At 42.7% G+C, this 17,823-nt stretch overlaps 1 protein-coding gene across 1 annotated transcript in view; it reads right to left on the bottom strand.

Annotated features, from left to right (window-relative positions):
• SYN3 (synapsin III) overlaps positions 1–11,067 on the bottom strand; it is a 196,978-nt gene extending 185,911 nt beyond the window's left edge. Inside the window, exons 1-2 of the mRNA XM_039725534.1 lie at positions 10,904–11,067; positions 5,608–5,752 (exon numbers count right to left, since the gene is read on the bottom strand). The gene's annotated coding sequence lies outside the window, so the exon portion shown is untranslated. The remainder of the gene's footprint in view (positions 1–5,607; positions 5,753–10,903) is intronic.
• Positions 11,068–17,823: the final 6,756 nt, after the last annotated feature.

Here is a 17,823-nt window from a genome sequence, read left to right as displayed (position 1 = left end):
AGTATCTGTATTTTCTAGCACTGTCCTCCGGAGTTTATCAGCTTGCTCTGCAGAGTCAGGAAAAAGTATTTCTGCAGCCAAGAATGTCTTTGATATGTTCCTGGGCTGCAATGCACTACAGGGCTCTTCAGCCCTACTCTAAATCCAGCAAAGTACAGCTAAAAGTGGTGGAGAAAGATGATGCCATAACAGATATGTTCATTATATTTTACAAAAGAAAACAGCCACATAGGACCAGAATACCCTATATTAAAAATTATGCACTTCATCTAAAAAAGGAGTGTTACTATATTTTAAATGACATATTTTAAGGGTCTGAATCATCTTGGAGCTGACTGTTCTGCTGCTATTGGTTTTGCTTTTCTAATAGCTCTATGTAAATATCCTTGTGTTTTCTTATAAACTTAATTTAGTGCTGGTGAAAGCCTACCAGTCCTGTTAGATTAAAAATATTTTGCATTGGCTACATAAAAGATATGATGTAAGCATTTCTGGCTGTTTTTTTCTAGCAGGCTTGGAAGTCCTGAGTTGCCGAGGAGTGGAACTTTCTCCATTCACTTGGATGGGAATCAGTAAACTCCTTATTTGACTCCAAGTAATCTGAGTGGCTTTAGCTGTGGCTTTTATGAACAACTGGTCAATTAGCATCTTTTCTTAAATGGCTTTGTGGTTTGAAAGAGCTAGAATCAGCAAGCTAAAATACTATTTCCTTCTTGTCAACTAAATGTAACATTGTCAACTAAATGTAACATTAAATTGTAAATTAAAGCATAGGGCTCAAGGTAGCACACTTTTTAAACTCCAGGGAGCTCAGCAAACAGCCATTTCAAACCATGAAGGCCTGGCTGAAGACACTGTTTGCCATCTTTTAAAAGGATGTGTATGTTTTTAAAAGGATGTGTATGTGTATGTCTGGCTGAAGACACTGTTTGCCATCTTTTAAAAGGAGTTGGTATGTGTATGTTTGCTCCTGTGTATGAGAAGAAAGAAGGAAGCCAATGCTTTTTTTCTTGTATGTTTGCTCCTGTGTATGAGAAGAAAGAAGCCAATGCTTTTTTTCCCCCCCAGCTGAAGTATACAGGGAAGGAGTGCTGGCTCTGGATCATGCTGAGAGCGGGAAATAAATCAGCCAAAACCCATAAAGCTTGGCAGAAACCAAAATCTCCTTCTTCCAAATAAAGGCACACCCCTCTCTGTTACTTTGTCCAGCTTTTCACATGGCTCTTCAGTCCTACCTTTATCCTACCTTCCTCCTTCTTTTAACATGGATTCTGATTTATTTTTCAGACACACAGGAATATAATGCTGTTTGCCTTCTTCAGGCTGGAGTATGATAAAACACAGCAGCTCTCTGTCTTGTTCATATCCCAGTCTGATAGTTCAGAGCAAAATTTAATGCGCTTTAAAATGACTGTAGTTACTCTCTCAAAGTGATATGAAGAGGATACTCCCAGTTTCAGGAAACCTAGAAAAAGGGTCTTTCTTACTCCATCCAAATCACTTTTTCTCCCCACTCCCCACGCCAGTCCCCCACAGACCATCCTGGGAAGAAGACAATCTTTTCTTCTCCTTCTTGTCACTCTGATGGCATTACAGAATTCAGCACTGCTGCCACCAGGACAAAAGATTATTCCCCCACAAAGGCCCCACCACAGACTCTTCCTCCTACTTTTCCAAGGCTGTGTCATTAGTTTTTCCCACTTTTATGGGTGGGGTCTAAATCACAAGCATGTGCCCTGGGCCACCTTTCTTGCGGCCAGTGTAATCTGGTAAGGGCAGCAGAACCAAACTGCACCCTTGCTTTAGCATTTGATCTGCCCAGACATAGCAGAATTATTCCTCATTAAACAGACAAGAGATGAATGTCTGGCAGCTGATAGCCATTAATACAGACATTGTTAGTTCTGCATAATCACTTCATTTTCCTTGATAACTCTATTATAAATATATATGAGTCTACAGTACTGGACTGGTAAGTGATCTGCTACAGTTGCTAATCAAATCTCTGTTATTTGTCGGCATTTAAAAAAGCTCCTTGACATTTTTAAATCACTAGATGAGGTAGGAGAATACCACAACAAATCACAAAGGATGGGAAAAGTGAAGAATTATCCAGAATGGAGAGAGGGCATGGCTTCCCCACTGCTTAAACAAAAAGGAAACCATTTTATCCCATAAATAAAAGGTGAATCTAGAAATTGGAAGATTTCCATTTGGTCTTACCAAGATCCGGGGTTTTGTACACCTCTGGGGATGTACAAATCAACCAAAACCACAAAGGCCTGAAGTGAGAAGAACAGCACTGGAGTGAAGGAGAGGGAGGGGTCCATGTGGCAGAGCACTGACGTCGTTTGACAAAAAATGCTTTTACAACAGCTCGGAAAATGCCCTGGGTGGTTTGTCTGACATTTCAAGTTAGATGTTTTGCCTACCAACAGATTGACAGATCAAGTTGCTGCAACTTTATCTGCTGTTAATTGTGTCTGGGCCAGGACAGCTCTTTGTAGTGCCCACTTGGGAATTCTAGACTTATTTGCTTAGCTAGTAAAGAGACAGGAAAGGGATTTTTAGCCTAAAGACATCCCAAAAGAATTAAATATCTTAGAGTATTTACTGCAAAACTTGACATTCTGGGGAATTTCCAGACCAACTAAAAATTGATCCTACACCCCTATAGACTGAGCAGGACCCTCTGAGAGGAGAACACCACAATGCAACATAACAGCCACTCTGCAATAAGAAACAAATTCAATTATTTTTCTTTCTTTTTATTTTGTCTTGGTAATGAGCATAATACTGTTTTTTCTTGTTGGAAAGTGCAACATAAATGGCATAAATAAAGTAGTTAATGTGAAAATAATTAGAGCAAAAATCCTTGTTGCAGAGTAGCTGTGAAAGTTAAGGGGCATTATGGTTCAGTCCTCTGGTGTAGAATTTGCAATACTGCAAATCCCATAAGAACACTTGCTCACACATCGCATGGGACCACCCCCTCATCCCCCCTAAAGGACCCATGAAAAAAGTGGTATTCTTTCTGGGGGAGGAAGGATGATGTGGAGCACGCAGTGGCTGCTTTGTTCTAATTAGTGTTAACACCAACAAGGAGCACGAGCTCCGCATCCCATCACGCCTCTCGTTACTCGAGTACATAACCTCCTAACCTCCACCCAAGAAAATTATATCATTGCATGAATTAATCATCTGAGCAATTAATGGCAGAAAAGCGACCTCAGGTTTCCAGCACAGTGTCTGGCACCAGTGAGCTGGCGATGACGTCAGCTTCCCTGGGAATACGCTGGCATTTTGCCCGTTCCTGAGCCTCCCTGTTGACTCCGAGGGCAGAAGAAAACAATGCAGGCACCCAACCAGCAGTAACTGCTGCAAGCCAGCACCGGGCTGCTGCTGCTGCTGCAGCGTCACAGGGATGCTTCTCTTGCCAAATCCCTGTGGGAATCTCCCAGGGAAGGTGCACTTCCCAAAACCAGCAAGAGCAGAGGACTTCCTCTGATGTGCAGAGAGAGGGACTCTCCAGGAGCAATGAGTATCTGCCCACTCTTTAGCAGGGAGAACCTCCTGCTCTGCACCTGAGAGCTGTGCAGTCTTTTGTAGTGTGTGAATAAGCAAGTTATTAGACTATTCCTCTGTTTCTGGGGCAAAGGGAAAGAATTTTATTATACCGGGGAGTTAATTCTCAGATGGCCAGGGTTGTTTTTTTCATTTCTTCACTGACTCTGTTACTGCGAGTGCTTTGAAAGCTGGAGTCAAAAACAACTGTGACCATACACCCTGTGTTAGACCCACTTTTCAGTCAGCTGTTCCAGGTGAGATGAGGAGAGCCTGCCTCTGTCCTACAGGAATCTGCAATGTTTCCTTTTTTCATCACCCAGTACAATCACCCTCTGCAAGGTGGAACCTTTTCATACTTTTACTGAGTGGTTATCCCTTTGGCCCCACTTGGGATGCATGCACAAGCTGTGAGACAGAGGGGGTCAGACTCAGCCCACCACTCAGAGGAGCACAGCCCAGAGACTCCAGGAGATGTCATGGGCAGAGTGTAGACATGAATAGGGAGGTGCTCTCTGATAGGGATATCAGTCATTTTCTAAACCTTCAGGCCATGTGAGAAAACCACAGAAAAGAAAGAAGCTTGGGTAGAGGAAAGCTGACTCCTGATGTAAGAAATTTGGTGTCAGGGAGGAAGGGGAACCTATTTGGACAAAAGGGTTTGGCTAATCCAAGATAAGCCATTTTGTAACTTCTCCCTGTGGGATTTTCTGCCTTACTTCTCTTTTTGGAGGCAGGCTCTAGCTGCTGCTTTCTGAGCAAGCAGAAAAAGCATATCTCCCTCCACACTCATCACAAGAATGAGTTTCCAACAGAGATGAGATATCCACAGGTGAGCAACATCTTAGTCTCAGCAACACTTTCCTCTGGATCCCAGCTTGAAAAGAATGAGGTGGTGAACCCCTATGAGAAGCAGCTAAAAATTTTAGTACCTTACAGTGAGCTGTGACCTCTGCTCCAGTTAGTGACCATAATAAGCTTACCCCAAATTCAGGACAGCCTTGTCTTGCACACTTGCAAAAATGTAAGCTGGAGAAGTGTGATGATAACATCATCACTGCAAACGACACTTGCTGTTTGCACGGCTTAATGCCACTGGCCACGTTTGTAATCCATCTTCCCCCACCTGCCCTGGCTGTTCAGCAGTCACTTGTTATCAGAGCAAAGGCAGTGAAACAAAAGGAAGGGCAGAGGCTAATTTGCTTGATGTAGTCCTGTTCTTCCAGATGATGTCAATTTATGGGCTCTAACCTGATCCTCAGAGATGCTCATATTTGCATCATTAAAAGGGAAATAACAAATCTGTGGAAGCAACTCAATAAGCTACCACTTTAGCAGCAGGCACAACCAGCTGATGGTTTGAGCATCAGTTTCCCTAACCAGTCACATTACCTGTCCTGATTCCCATCCCATCTCCCCCTTGCTTTCCAGGTGTAGCCAGTGCAGCAGAGAGGATTAATCCGCTTCCGTACTCACTTGCATTCTCCATGTTAGAGAATCTGATTACACAGATTGCCTGCAATTTATCTCCACCTGCAACACCTAATGCTCCAGTCTGATCTCCTCTTTCTCATTTTAACATCTCACTGCAGATCCAGGACATACACAGATGCACACATACACGCTTGCTCTGTTTTGTTTGCCAACAGCTCGCTAAGAGACTCGGTGTTTTCATCTTCAATCAAACCAGAAAGCACTACTGTTTTCCCCACTCTGCCCATGAGGTAATTCCTCCCTTTGGACTCCCCTCGTTTCATTTCCACTGCACAGGCTCCATGCACTGCTGCTGGATCCACACAAACCACAGGAATCTCTGCACAGACACGCTCAGTGAACATGCAGCGTTATAGAGCCCTGCAGCACATATAAAGACAAAGGCACAGGCTACATGCACTGAGCCAGTGCCACCACATGCATTCCTGCTCCCTCCTAACCCTGCAGGAAAACATTGCCTGCAGAGTGCTTTCCTGTGAACAAAACCAGCCTTTCAGCACAGGGTCACTATACGATTCAGGCAAATCCCGTTCCCACCCGCTCCCTTACCTTTCCTTTCCTTATTCTGCTAATCCAGGGGCCCTGGATGGACTGCTTTTCCCTCCTGCACACAAACTGCCAGTCCGTCCTGCTTCACATTCACAGCACACCAGCAGGATTCACCGTCATCCCATTCTGCCGGATCCTTATCGCCCTATTGGCCAATGCCAGACAGTAAATTCAATTAGGCTCCTCCTTATAACTATATTATCACAGGAACAGGAATGAATAATTTAGTAAAACAACAAGGATGTGCAGGCTCTGGTGTCACAGACTTTACCCCCACTGTCAGGCTTTTATCAGAGAGGTGGGTAAAAAAAAACCAGAATCTGTCTGTCACTCCTGAAAAGGAGACCTTAGATTACCCACTTGTATTTCCCATTCCATCCTTCTTGTCCTCCTCCCCCTAAGCCATGGCATTCCCATTTTATTGTTGCACCTCAGTCCTCAGCCCACAATACAGTATTTCCCTTGTGGATGGTCATTACCCTCTCAGTGGATGCAGAGATTCCTGTCCAGGCAAAGAGACACTGCAGCACATCAAACACTTTGCCTCTTCCCTGAATGCAGTATGTGAGAAAAGAATGAAACTGTTCTGGAGAAGGGAGTGAAAAGACAAGCAGATCCCCGGGAAAAGGGAGAATCTGCCTTGTATCACAGTATCCCCTGTAAAACAACTGTGCTGTCATCCCATCAGTTCAATACACGGTTCCTGAGAGAGAAAGGTTCACAGATGCACTGCCCAGGGACTGTGATTTCACATGCCTGCTGTGAGAGTTTGGATCCCCACATTAAAAAAAAAAAAACAAACAAAAAAACCCCCAAAAAAACACAACACAAAAAAAACCCCCAAACAAAAACAAACAAACAAACAAACCCCACAACAAAATGGCAGTTTTCCCCCAAACCAAATGATTAAAGCGATCTGTTTTGGCACTATTTTTTTCCTGACCAGAAATTTCTAGAGACAACTACCTACACTTGCATTTCCTAAGAAGTAGTTGGTCCCAAAATGAATGCTGCTGTTTTTCCTCAGGTGATGTTTTGTTTGAAAAGTTACAGACCATTGCAGATACCCTCAACAGGGTCACCACTATCTAAATCAAGCCTCAGACCACTTTGATTGCCTAAAGAGTTTTATTGTTACAGGAGGAATGGTGGAAGTGGAGGAGCTCAGCAGCAAAATCCTTTGGTATCCTCAGAACAGACCAAGCAGCCAACAGGGATTTTTAATGACCATTCACAGCAGGATTGAAAGCTATTGCTAATACATGCTCATGTGCACAGCTTTAACAATCAGATGTGTCATTCCACCATAACTGAAAAATAAACAGGCAGGATGAAGCTACCATTATTCTTCCCTTAGAGTCCAAGAACACCCTTTACACTCTGCTTTCCATGTGCTAATATTTACTCTGTAGAGTCTATATATCTACCACCACAATGATGAGAGGTTCAAATTTGCACTAGAACCCAAAGTAACTCAAGCAACTCCTACACCAGCTCTTGGTTTGGCTCCTCTCCCAGGCCTGGCGGGCTGGGTAGCCTCAGCTCTGCCTCCAGAAGCAGGAGGGACACCAGGGTGAAGTCAAGCCCAAGTACCAGCTTGATGCTCACTGGTGACAGACCAGAAGTTTTCCTATGACACTGCCTTTCCTTAGGCACTGCCTTCACATTGAAAGACTATCAGGAAGCTGGGACAATGCGTGGGGGTTGCCACCTCCTAAACTGCTGGGCTATCTACCCCCACTTCAGTCCCAAAGTAGGATCAAGCTGTGCTGCCTTCCCTGCGACAATGGAGTAGAGGATCAGAGGATGCTTTTGCCCTCCTCATCCAGTTCAAAGTGAGTGGAAAAGTAACAGTCTCAACGAAGCCTTTGTCTTTCTCTGTTATGGGCTTCTTTGCCACAAAAACGGACAAAACTGCCCTCTTGCTCCTGAAGTTGTTTCACATCTGAAGAATGGCAGCTGCTCTTTTCCTCCTCCTCTTTCCCTTGCAGCCATCCAAACTTTTTTTCCTATGTTAAAGGAAACCCTGAATTATGCACTTGGTGGTAGCTTCAGAGCAATTAAACTAAGCCATGTGGCAAGTTGCCCACTGTCACTACCAAAGCTCAGGATGTTTTAGCATCATTTGTTGAGGAGCTTTTACACGATGCTTACTTAAACCACAAAAAGAGAGCAAATTAGGCTGTTGCCATGACAACTAGGGAATCTACTCAAAATTCAGGAGATGCTGGGGAGGGGGGGGAGAGCCCTTCAGTGGAGGTCTCTGCATCATGAATATGGCCCTTGGTTATCAAATTCCTTTCAAGTTAATTCCTAGCATCAAAGCCTCTCTGACAAAGGCTTTAATAATTGGGAGTAAAGCTTGGCTAAAGAGGGAACAAGCCAGCCCTCCCAGCACTAATTTGAATTTCATTCTGCTGAGAGGTGCTCAGCTGTGAGGTCCGCAGTGCAATCACAGAGGTGGCAGCACTTCTACAGGAACACGTATGAGGCAGGGTGGAGGAAGGGACAGGGGCTTCACTGCAGACAGGCCCTGGAGAGACAGACAGACCCTGAATCTGTGGTGCAGTAGAGTAGGAAGAAAGGTCCTCACCACCACAAACCCTCTGGAAGTTGAAACAAGCTGAGCAAAGTCTTTGCTGACTTCAAGGAATGAATTCAAGCAAATAAGAGAAAAAAATTGCAGGATCAATGGTGTCAGAAGAAGCTGACAAACTAAACAAATGGAAGACAAGCTACGAGACCACAGTTCTTTTGAAAGAATTAAATCCTTGGTAGGATTTATGAATATTTTCCATCAAAGCTGGCTGGCTCTCTTTCTAATTTTTATTTTCTTTTAGTTGAATATTTTTTCTGTTGCAAGCCTTCTAATAAAAATCACTATTCTAACTGAAAATTTTCAGTGTAGTCTTCTGGTTCTCAACTGCAATAGCTGAGGTATTCTTGGCTAAAAAACAAAGCACATTGCTTTAGAAAAATTATAGAAAATTTTGTAGTTTTCATAGGAGCTCCTCCTTCCTCATAATTATTTTTTTATCAGATAATTTATTGCCAGTGGAAGTTTTGGTGTTCTCCTTTGAAATGATGCCTTACTGGGCATAAGCCCCTTTTGGAGGGTAGCAGCAGTAAGTGGGAACAGATCTAAAATTAGGGAAAATTAAGCACATGGACAAATTAAGTTAAATTGTAAAAGTTTCTCTTCTTCCCTTTTCATCTCCAGATGAAGAACTGTGTTTTCATTCTGATGAAAATCAGAAGCAATTGAGAAATTTACGAATAGATAAATGATTGTATTGTAGTGAGCATTACACTCCAAGCAGGATACTTGCCAAGCAAAAGCACACATAATATAGAGATCCAAAAGTTCAAGCAATTATGAAAAAAACCCTCTAAATTAAAACTATGCATTTTCAAGATACAAGTGTTCCCATACCTGATGTTCAGTTCATGTTTTGAGCCCCAAAATTGATTGTCAGTCTGCCTTACTTGGGATGTTGTGGCATTATTTCAAACCTTGAATCAGTGTTGATCTGGTAGGGTCTTCTTCCCAGTGCCTGGGTATCACATACACAAGTTGCTAAGAGTGTCCAACACCTAACTGATTATAACTGAACAGAAAACAGGCTTTAATTCATTATCTACTTGCAAATGAGACTGGCTGTTCCTTTTCCTGCTCCCTCACTGCCATTTTGCCAAAGCCTTGTACAAAATGTTTGTTAGGTGACCCCACAGTAGCAGCAGGGGTAGGCTGGGCTGCACACAAGCCTTGCAGGCTTGTTTTGGACCCACAATACATGGCACAGACAAGAGGCTGAAGTGAGCTTCTTTCTTCATATTGTGACAGCTACTTTAACATATGTCAGTTTGGCAAATGTGTTCATGAGATGGCAGGAGCAGAGGCACTCAAGGGGCAGGTTCAGTAGAAATAAGTCTGAGGAACCTGAGGAACAGAGATCAGGGTGATAGGAAGAACAGAGCAATGCAAAGCAGAAGAGGAATGGCTCCTTAGAAGTGTCTGGGATGCTATTTTCTGAAGTGGGACAAGTTGAATTTATTTTATTTAGTCAGATTGAGGCTTTATTCTGGGGTTTCAATGCTATTGCATATGTGTATGGTGTTCTCTATAAAAAGAATATTACCATCCCACTGAAAACATCTTTTATTATCCTAAACATGTTGTTAATTAAAATAATTCTTCATTCTTCAGCAATAGTGACTTATTTAAATAAACTTTTCAAGAACTTCTATGTATCATCTCTTAATCTAGGGAAAGAAAAGCAAATAATTTTTCTACTGGCCTTTACTTACTTCAGTAAGTAAAGGTGAGGAGCAGCTGAGGGAGCTGGGGTTGCTTTGCCTGGAGGAAAGGAGGCTCAAGGGAGACCTTATCACTCTCCACAAGAACCTGAAAGGAGGCTGCAGCCAGGTGGGGGCTGGTCACTGTCACAAGTGACAAGCAATAGGACAAAAGGAAACTAGCTCAAGTTGCATGCACTAGAGAAGGTTTAGATTGGATAGTAGGAAAAAAAATCCTCACTGGAAGGGTTGTCAAGCATTGGAACACGCTGCCCAAGGAAGTGATTGAGTCACCACCCCTGGAGGTGTTTAAAATACATGTATATGTGGTTCTTAGGGACACAGTTGAGTGGTAGACTTGGCAGTGTAAGCCTAATGGTTGGAATTGATCCTAGAGGCCTCTTCCAACCCAAATGATCCTATGATTCCATGATTCACTAAAAATTTTCTTTAATTAGCTTATTCATTGCAGTGACTTCTTGCTATCTCAAAGACAATAGCAATGAGGCCTTTAAAAGCCATGTTTTATCCCACTCTGCTATTCTTACACAAGAAAGCACAAATGCAATTTTTTTTCATGAGGCTCTATGAGTGCAAATCTATTTAATAGCTTTAATCAACTTTAAAAATACATCACATTTTCACCAGGTCCTGTGCCATGGTTTTCAAAGCACCCTTTTCTAGGGTGTTTTCCAAAGCAAAAATAGTGTTCCTGGGTTTTCCCCTCCATACTTAATTGGAGATGAAAACTTCTACTTTTCTGTTTCTTTATTTTCTTGGATTAAAAAAAACCCCTACTTCACCTTTTAGAGTTTCTAGCTCTTTTGACAATTAAGCAAAACATCATGTACAAATCCGAGGTTAAATATCACATTCAGTAGGGACAACTGAGCTGAACTCATCTTTGGCTTCCTTTTAGCCAAGGGGCCCTGCTCAGTCACACAGAATACCTAACACAACACAGGGAAGCTCTGGGCAATGGTCAAAGCTCTTTTCTTACCTCACTTGTCCCCACTGGAGAAGAAGAGTTCTGGCACTGCCAAAGGATTCACACTAGGATGAAACTCTTGTAAAATCACAGCAGAATCCTGATCCTCACCTTTGGCAGACAGCCATCTGAAGAGGGCCAGTAGGAATGACCTATTGCAAGAGCTGATTTGCTGCAGATAATGATGTTTTACTAATAATGTTTGCTGACTGGTTTGCTACAGATAATCTGCTTCTTCAGATGCCTCCATGCTCTCACATCCTTCTCCACCTCCTCCCTTCCCTGGTTGCCAGGCAACTACAAAAAGAACCCGAGAACACGCTGGAGGAAACCACCTTGTGGGATACTCCATCGGTTTGGGTTTTCTTTCCTAGAAAATGCTCCAGGGCAAAGTGGCCTTGGCCTTGGAGGCAACATCTCACTGTGAAACCTTGCTTTGCATGAACACTGGTGCTGGGGCAAGTGATGCATATCCATGATTTCCAGAACAAATGCCTTCATGGACTTGAAGCTTGCTTCTGAGACTTCTCTGTGGCTCAGCTGCTCCGCATCAGTTCCACAGATCAATAGTTTCATGAGCTCAGGCACAGAAGTTGCCAGCCTGTGCAGCAGGAGATTTCCCAATAACAGACACCCCATTCAGCTGAGGATCACTGCTGTAGCTGGCCAGAGCCATGTGTTTACAGCACTTACTTAACAGTGTGCCCCACAGGGTTAATGCAAGAGAAACACAACATTTTTTGACCAGAAATGTGCTTGCTCATAAAAGCTCAGAGACCTTTAGAAGAGGACTAAGTGAGATCAGCCACTAGAAAGTGAAATGGAAAGCCCTGTACTGGTATCCATGAAGTCCCTTGGCCAACTTGGTGTGAGAGAGGCTGTCTCATTCTCCCAAGTTTATCTGGTTTCCTTATAATTGAGGGATAAATCTCAAGTCTATGAATAACCACCCCTGGGGATCTGATGGCTGGAACCATTAGTATTTCAAAATGTAATTTAGTTTAAAAAATGGTGGCATGAACTAACTAGAGGTATAAAGTCAGATAAAAAAAATACCTGGAAGATTAGAGACACACACCTATGACTTCACTTTCAAAACCAGCTTAATTTGCAAAGTCTTATCCTCTATGACTGAATCCAGCAAGAAAGAGAAGAAACTTTCCATTTCACCAGCTCCAATATCACCTTTCATTTTCATTTACTGAATTCTCGAGGCCTTTCAGTATTTCAGGCACATTTTTGAGACTTACTAAAACACCCCAAAATCTGGTTTATACCCCATCTCCATATATCATGCCAGAAAAGCCATCTTTTTAAAGCAGAGTTTTCCGTTTCTATTTTCTTTTGTGCTGCCTAAACTGATAAACACTGTACCCTGAGGCCATTCAACCTAACAGCATTCCCTACAGACTCCACAGTCTCAGTCCACATAGCCACTTTACCACATATCCCAAATATCTCAGGAATTTCCACAGTTTCCCCCAGAACTCTTCTTCCCTCCCAGCCCTTTTGAGTAGCCACCCGCTATCTCTGTATAGCACACAAACATTAATTACTACAGCTCTAGATGGCCAGTCCCTGAACAGACACATATTGCTCTCAGTGGAGAGAAGTGCTCTTCCTCCCCCACCTACGCCTCAACTGAGGTTGAGTTTTACTAGCAATGAAATAATTTCACAACTGCAAAGGTCCTATTCTGAGTCCTGTTGTTCTTCTTTGAGATTTTCTTAAACAACTGCATCCAGCTGTCAAGTTTAACCCTTGCATCAGCCACAAGAAGCAGGTTTCTCCTTCAGTCCTCTAGCAGTCCAATACAGACAGTTAATTTTTTCCTGATTGTTTTTTTTGCTTTTTCTTGTCATATCCAAGGTCAAATTTTGGCTTACTGTCTTTTCTGCTGAGGTTTGAAATACAAAGCAGTATTCTATGACAAAAATCTCAAAAGTGCATTTGTAGTTTTCGGAGTGGAAAATTGCAGTTTAGAGTGACTAAGGAAAGGAAACTAGGATTTAGGAATAGTTTTATTTTTGCTGAGTTGTCCTTTTCATCCTTTCAAAAATCTTTCAAACTTAGTAGGAAACAAAACATTCTATATTCTAATGATTCTAATTAGAATATTCTAAAATACTCTAATGAGGTGTTAATTTCACCTTTTTAATCTCAAGGTCCCTGCTATTATTCTGGGAAAGGTAGGGATAGGATTCTGACTACTGGCAAGCAAACCTTGCTGTTTTTTAAAATGATCTATCCCTTTGCTGGCTGTAGAGAGAAATGCCTTGAATAAGAAAAAAGGGTTTGAAAGGATTTCCTGAAAATAACGGGATAAGCAGGATTGCCTGGACATGTTTTTCTACATGACACAAAAACCCCAGCTATGTACTGCCGCGCAGCAGCCTCCACCCCGGTGGCCCAGCTGGGCTCTGGAATGGGACAGATTTCACATTGTCCCAAACCCCAGGGTGGGGCAATGGGCATGCTGAGGCAAGAGGAATGAGGAGGGGGAATACAAGGGGGCAGGGGAGGGAATTGTGGAGGGAGGGGATGGTGAACAAGTAGAGTGGCAGGCAGGTGATGTGGAAGGAATCTGGTGTAGCCATGCAGATTCCTCTTGCTTCAAGTGGTTAAAGACTTGTTCAGTGTGGAAGAAAGGTGAGGGAATTAATTCTTCCACAAGTGCAGACATCCTAAGGGAGCATTTCAAATAGCAGTCTGCAGTGGGCAAGAAACAACTGCATTTAATACAGCTCACTAAACAGGAGTGTGGGAATCAAATACTCTAAAGACTTCAAAATTAAACACAGAAATCGTTAACAGAAAAGTCATGTTAAAATTTAGAATTACTTGCTGACTGATAATGAGAGTAAAAATATGAACACATTTCTTAATGCTGGTGGTTAAATGCCTTCCTCTGAGCATGTTTAAGGAGAAGGAGACACTGATAGCAGGCTGGAAGGAATTTGAAAGAGCTGCGTGTATGCTACAGCAGCAGATAGAATGGCTAGGACCAAACAACACAGCAGAACAGTGCAGATATTGACCACTGTTCCCTCTCAGTACCTTTGGTGCCTCCTGCAGGGTATTATAAAAAGTGTGACTTCACAGTTATTTGGGAAATAATCTGTTATTCATTAAAGTTAATTTTTCTGGGATTGGCTAAATCAGTCTTCCCTAACATTTCTTAGGCTACATCTTTGAAGCTCCCAGCACCATGTAAGAGTGCTGGGAGAGTGTTTGTATCTCATTCCAGCTGAGTTATTTTGTGAGGAGCAGGGCCAGTCCCCTTGGAAGAAGAGCACACTGGTGCAATTCAGATTCTGGTGCTGCTGGCTCTGATGTTCCTGGTTCTGGTGCTGCTGCAGCCGCAGCTCTGTGTTTGCAGCACAGTGCTCTGTGCCATGCAAGTACACTTCCATGTTCTCATAAGGCAGCAGCTCTGGCTTTAGGACTGTGGTGCAAATTAATATTGTCTACAGCCTCAGCAGAAAAAATTAGCTCTATATGGTGTCTAAAAGCCTGTGAGTGAGGGGTAATGATAACTCATAAATTTTCACTGGTTTTCACAGGTGCCATCCTGCAAATACACTTAAGCAGAATCACACAGTAATCCCGGCACCTGAACAGGAGAAGACTTTAATATCTACAGCTCAGTCAGACTTGGCACAGATCTCTACCATGGGATCTTCCCTATTTCTTAATTGTATCTACTTCTGCTGCTGCTTAATGACTTCCTGCCTTTATGATACAATGACAAAAAGGTGAATGTCTTCTCATTTTCATGGGTTTTAAATTCATATCTTAGCTATACTTCTCTCTCCAGTTCTTTATGCATTTAGATTGAATGTATCTGGACAGACTCAAGATTTCTATACCCTTATATACACCTTCCAGACCCAGGATGCTTTCTCCGATGGCTTCAGACATTTCAGTCAAATGCTGTTTTCCACACAAGCTTCTTTTCTCCAGTCAGTAGATTCTAAGGAACCCCCCAGAGAAGGAAAGACAACACCAAGAGCCCCAAATGTTGTAGCTGTAGCACCTGAGCTTTCTTTGTGTACATTGCTGGGGGATTGCTGCTCATTCTGTGAGTCAACGTTGGACTTGGAGCAGAAGCTCAGAAACACCTTGCAATATCCTCCCAGTGCAACTACATGCTAAGCACTATCAGAAAAACAGAGAGATTTATATTTTCAGAAAAGAGCTGCACCAATTTATTTGTGCTGAGACTTCTTCTCCATGGGGTCTGTTTACTCAAATAAAGCAATGTGTGAAATTCAACAGCCACAGAACCTCAGAGAAGTCTTCTGTCTGCTCTTATTAAAGAGAGAAGGAAAACACCCAAGGATCCTTTACTGTAGCAAAAGCTAAAAAGATCAACAGGAACCACTGTGGGTGGATGAAGCCTCTACATTTTAAGGACTTCTGACATATCTTTAAGTCCTCCAGGCTTTCAAACCATTGCAATACAAGAAAGATCACTGTGGTCACTAAACAGAGATTATGTACTGCAGATCTCTGATTCTAATATGTACATCACAAGTAAAAACAAAGAAAAAGTAAAATCTTGAGAATGTCAGTTAGGAAAAATATAATCTTACCTCTGCAAAAGGGAGAGATTCATATGAAAATAGAACCACCACACTTTTCCATATGCCTTCCATGTTGTGCGAGTTGAGGGTTGATTTGTTTGCAGTATTTAAAGCTCCTTTTTAATGAGTTGTGTGAAATCTGGCAGACACATAACCTCTTTGAACTACAAAGCATTTCCTGAATTAATGAAGGAAGAAAGAAAGCCAAGAATTAATTTATTACAGCACATTAATTACTGCACAAAATAAAAGTTCAAATAATCAGCAGAAACCACAAGGGTGAGGTAAAGGTGAGATAGAAGATAAAATATGTACATTCTGCTTTGGTGATGGCTGAAATGGGCCCCATTACTACCAAACAAAAATATAAGAAATGCAGCTGGAGTTTGTTATTGCATAAGAAAGGAATTAGATTGAGACAACTTCTAGAAGTCTTTTGGTAAAAAACTGTTCCAACCTTACGCAAAGGGAATAAAAAAAAAGAGACAAGATCAACCATGGCTGGCAAGGGTGAATAGACATACAGAACTGCACAACTGGTTCTCAGACAGGTATGTCACACATGAAAAGGGCAGATGCAGACTTGGAGGAAATTTTGTCATCCAGGGGGCGATTAAAGAATTAAAAAACACAAAAACCAAATAAAAACAAACCCTATGAAACATTTTCCCCTGAAGCAATTCTCTCAAAGGGTATGTTGTAAAACGGTGTGCACATGCATGGGTAGGAGGTGTGTGTGCTTAAATACTGAAGGTACATGACAGAGGGAAGTGGTGAAAATGTCATTTTTACAGGATGAAAAGTGAACACAAGCATTTGTTTGCCTGGGCATGCACAGGTGGAGTTGAGGTTCTTCTCTTGCAGTGGAATACCTCCTAGGGCCAAAGCAGCAGGGAACAGCATCCTGCACATCCAAGCATCCCAAAGCAAACCCGAAGATCTGCACTCAGACAAGAGATAATGACAATCCTGCCCATGGCCCAACATCTTCAGTCTTGCATTCATTGCCTGTTGTCACAGCTCTGAGGCCAGAGGACATTGCATGGTCTGTACCTCATACATGATGTACTATATACAGTGGCACTGACAGGCATTTGTGGCTGTGCCCTGTCCTGGCTGATGTCCAAGAAGAACTCAGTGCTACTTCTCACATTTTCATTTAAAGGTTTACTGGGAAAAAGCCATATTACTGTGTTTGGGCTATGAAATTGCTGACTATATACTTGCAGTAGTAGATAGCAATGAAGAATGTTGCAGAATCCACAGTTGGAATAGTGATTACCTTCTTTAGTTTCCTGTAAAATGGTCTGCAAATCTTTTCACTGGAAGCACCAGAAGAATATCTGCGTTCTTTCTTGCATTTCTGTGGTTCTAGGTTTCCTCAAAAGAAATATGGTTTCACATTAAGAGATGCAGGTGACAAAGATTCATCACTTAGATGTGAACCCACAGAACCTAAAGCAGAGCTACAGGAGGAAGCTCAGATGCCCTGCAATGCTCCTAACATTGCCCCTGTGTCAATAGTCAACATTAGATAGTCACATTGTGCAGAATGTCTTTGGTGCTTGTTTCTGGATGTCCCACAAGGCCACGTGGAATACAAATCTCTTGCTCTGAGAAATAAAGGATGACATGAGACTGTTAACTGCAAAGGGAAGTGAATCAACTAAATGCAAGACTGAGATACTCAGAGGGTAAAATCAGGGCATACTGAGAGCAGGTTTGCTCTGAAGGGGACCACATCTTCAGTCCTCCTGCTTGGCCAGTGCAGGACACCACAAAGATGGCACAGAGCAATCCTGAGCTGCAGTGAGAGCCTAAAGACCCCCAGCATCCTCGGCAGTGCTCGCCCAAGTGTGTGTGTGAGGACAGCATTTCCTGGAATTGGAGTGCTGCTCCCTTCCCTCACAGCTCTCCTTCTCCAAGCGCTGCAGGTTGTTTTGTGAACAGCCTCATTCACTGCAGGCTGCACTTGCCTAAGGCTGGAAACTCATCTCCCCGCTTCTCCCTCCTCCCAGCCTGCCGCTAGTTTTGATGGGATATTTTTCTCCCCATATTAGCCTGCTCTCTGCTTCCCCCTCTTCCCGAGCTGAGCCTGTTTCCTCCTTCTAATTATTCAGGCAGGAGAGCAGATGGCAGGGGGAGTGGATCTCTCACTCACTCATACAGACATGAGGCTTTGTCACACAAAGAGGGAACAACTCCAACTGCAGAAGAAAGCAAGATATTCCAGAGCCTTGTTCCTAGCAGCCCCCTGTTCACTGTTTTTCTTTCAAGCATGATATATTTTGGGAAACACCATTCAATTCTCAGTGTGTATTTATGTCAGTTACATCACATCATGCC

This window comes from Passer montanus, unplaced genomic scaffold, assembly GCF_014805655.1.
Source record: "Passer montanus isolate IOZ18808 unplaced genomic scaffold, ASM1480565v1 scaffold55, whole genome shotgun sequence".
In the NCBI taxonomy this organism is placed as follows: Eukaryota; Metazoa; Chordata; class Aves; order Passeriformes; family Passeridae; genus Passer; species Passer montanus.
Note: the sequence above shows the minus strand (reverse complement) of the source record. Positions and strands in the feature narration are given on the sequence as shown.